Here is a 3,873-nt window from a genome sequence, read left to right on the forward strand (position 1 = left end):
GGTAAGGCGACACCCGTTGGAATACCGTGCGTGAGGCCACAAAGTGATATGAGGTGTTACATGCTAGATCGATGTGGCATTGAGTCGGGGTCCTGACAGCATTGGTATCAGAGCTTGACTGCCTGTAGGATTACCAAGCCAAACTGATCGAAGTTGAGTCTAGAAATTCTTTAGTTATATAAGGGAATTGATTGTGGGATGGAACGTAAGGCTCTTTTTACTCCTTATACCTCATGGCCTTCTGAGCTGAGACATCATCTTGAGTCAGCTAGGCACGTGTTATGTAAAAGTACAAGCAGCTGTAAAATCTAGGGACACCGAGGCTGTTGATATTTTTGAGTTACAGTGATCCAGCTCCATCCCCTACACCCTACCATGCCTATAAATAGAGGAGCAAGAGCACGCTGTAGTACTCATCCCAGCATACAAACCAGTTCACTAGCTAGCTTTGCATGGAGTAGAATCACTGATCGGCAAGAGCCCTCGGAGGAAGCAGCGAGTCAGCGAGTCAGGCAAGCATGCGTTCCATCTAGCCTTTCTAGCTGTCCTATTCCTTGTTTTGTCTCACTGTTCATGCCATGCTCTATAGCCAGTAGTACTTCTGAAGCTCTATAATGTGCACTGTTCGTGTGATTTGATCCCTGTACATCTCTTGAAGCTAGCATGCATACCACAGTACTACTTTTTGGTTTATGATCACGGTGGAGAAATCCTTGGTACATGCATGTGAGCACATAGATTAATGGCTCATGCATGGATGGTTGTTTCTGTGGAAAGCCTAGAGATATTTATCTTGGTCTTGCATGTATTTCCTTTTGCTAATCCTTGTCTAGTAAATTTTATAAAAATCTGGTGTCACGACGGCAAATGTATTGTACCGGTCACAGTTCAGGTATGGGACTGTCTGAGTTCTCTGCTAAGAACGACACTCGTTCGGAAGCGTGTCGATGATGGATCCGTAGGAGCGATCGACACTGGTAAGTCGAGTGGTTGGTTCTTGGGGGGATATAGAGCTCTGCTCTACTAGCGCCTGTGTGGTTCTAGTCGAGACTGTCGACGTCGGAGTACCCCTCTTAAGAGCGTAAAAGCGTGAAATTTCACCCCTGTGACTCCCGGGTTGGGAAGCTTGCAGTCATATGTGATATCAGTTGTTTCCTTTCTTTTTTTAAATTAAATCCATTATCTTTCTCTGCCATCAAACTCTTTCTATACAACTAACCCCTTTGTTTTTGTCACTTTTGCCGTGAGAGGTTCCGTTTTTACCCGTGTGCTTGCTGAGTATGAGATCATACTCATTCTTGCTATTGTTGTTGATTTTGCAGAAGTAGCAAATGATGGATGTGCTGATGAGAATGATGAATAGTAGGAGTAGCTCTATGGGTTGGGAATAAATAAAGAAGTTGCATGTATCATGACCTTTGTAATAGCTAGTAATGAATAAAGTTGGCTCTTGTGCATACTGGAATTTTTTTTGTTTACTAGCCTAACATGCCTATAAACTTGAGATTTATAAGCATGTGGCGATTGTCACAGCTAAGACCCACTTGGGGCGTGACATGGTTGGTTGATGATGGATGATGATGTGCTAGTGCTGCTATTGTAGGGTTTATAGAATGAATGATTCTGCATCGCCCATGTCAAAGTCATGCATTCTTCTTTAATCAAGTGTCCTAGTTTGTATATGTGCATATTGACATCACACTGTCACAATGGGCTTATCAGAGGTAAAACATTGTTTTGGACTAAGTACCTTGGTTGCCACACTCAGGATAAAAGTACTACTTACTATATGTGTGGATTGATTCTAGATGAAACCAATATACAAAACTCTTGCAAATCTCGATCCTCTAAGATTTGGAAGATACTGTAATTATTGTGAGTTATGTTAATATAATTTTGCTAGTTGTGATGGATAATAGTAACTGGAGTCGGTCAACAACATCAAACACTCAGACAAATGAAGTTGAATGTATTGAATTCAATTCGGGCAGTATCCAGAGTTTCAGACATGAACAGAGGGTTTTGTTTGGTCACTCTGAAGATCAGATCGTATGGATGCAGGGGAGGATGCATAGCATGGCAGCTACTGGAATGGCAGGAGCTGGTTGATCGTCGGGACTTGGAATGGAGGTTGACCATCATGGATCGATGGTGGATCGCGCCGGCCGGTCGGCATGCATGCATGCATTTTCTTCTTTTTCAAATTCAGATTCTGAGGTCGAGGAAGCCGGTCTGGCGGAGCACGGCGTTGCAGACGCGGACTCCTCTGCCTTCTTGGCTTCATGCTCTGAGTTCTCACCGGCCGTCTGGCCCGGTAATTTTATTGTATTTTTATTGGCTTCTTGGCTGTGAATTGACCAAAATATGACCTGAGTTGGCATGCCATGATCTAATGCAAGCACGACACTGACCCAATCCAGTCAACAAAAGCAAACTTGGATCAGTGATGCTTGCAAGTTGAGGCTACAACATATCAGTACACTTAAAAGTAAGCCAAAGAGAACATCTAGTAGAACTGATCTTTGTATAGTCTGTAGATGTTGCAGAAAGAATTATGCCCAGCAAGTGAAGCTTTCTTCCCGGTCGTCTTTGGTTTAGACTGGCACAACTGTTTCACTTTTGTCAGGTCGACAAGGATGCAAATGATGTACTATGAGAGAAGAAAGTCGCATTTGCCACAACCCAGTCTGATGAAGAAGAAGAAACTGATGAAATGGTGTGCCACGAACAGGTTGCCTGAAAAATAGTGTCGATGCTGAATAAAAGCGTCACCCGCAGTACCCTTGGCAGTATGTCTTACTGTATTTTCCAGCCTTGTTGCAGATAGTAGAGTTGGTAAAACGAAGCAATGCCGTCAAGGTTCCACATTGTTTCGACAATAGGCTTTACCTCATCTCTTCCCTTGACTTTTTCCTTCCCTAGCGCCCCAAGTCATTATCCAAAGAAACTGAGGCCCAGTTCTTTTCAGGCAAGATTCTACAAAATCAGGATTCTGGAAAATTCTCCCAGAATCTGCTTCTCCCAGAATCTATTGTCGAGTTCTTTTCAGAGATTGTAGTTTGAGATTCTAGAAGTTGTTGTGTGTTGAATTGTCTGTACTACCCTTAGACAGAATTTGTTTGATGAAATGTTAACACTTTGTTGTTTCTAACAGTAAAGAAAGTGATTTAAGAATGTCATAAAAGTGCTAAATATTACAATCGATTTAAAGTTTTTTTCATTGCAGAAAGTCCATAAACTAAAAATATGAATAATCTCAAAATGTTGACCACGTAACTTGCTATCATGGATACGAGGGAGTTGGCACCCTCGCATGCTCATTTGTGACACAATTTGTATCAAAAACCTCTGATATTTTTTCCTTCTCCGCTAGTGGAGCATACCGGAACTTGGCAGCTTCTGGATGTGCCTGTAATCATAAGCCACCGCATTCTAATATCAAACTTAAGCATCTAACATTATAATTCAACATATTTCTGATAAAACTTAAGCATCTAATGCCGGAACTTGGCAGCTTCTGGAGCATACCAGGTTCTTTTACTTTCTCCATCTAACATTATAATTCAACATTATCACATTAGCATTGACATCAACAAGCATCAAAAAAATTTAAGCATCAATCCATCCATCCATCTAACAAACTCAAGCATCAATCCATCTACCTATTTTATCTATCAACAATAGCTAGCATCAATTCAAGCATTATTCAAGCATGAAGAAATAGAGAGATGCAAAAAGGAGGGCTCACCGTGAGCATCGGCGTCGAACTTTGAGGGATGGGGCTGAGCGCCGGGGCGGACTGAGGGGCGAGGAGGGGCCGAGGAGGGAAGCTGGCCGGCGGGGGCGGGGGTGGCGTGGCCTGGCCGGCGGCGG

Source organism: Triticum aestivum, chromosome 5A (genome assembly GCF_018294505.1).
Source record: "Triticum aestivum cultivar Chinese Spring chromosome 5A, IWGSC CS RefSeq v2.1, whole genome shotgun sequence".
NCBI classification, from domain to species: domain Eukaryota; kingdom Viridiplantae; phylum Streptophyta; class Magnoliopsida; order Poales; family Poaceae; genus Triticum; species Triticum aestivum.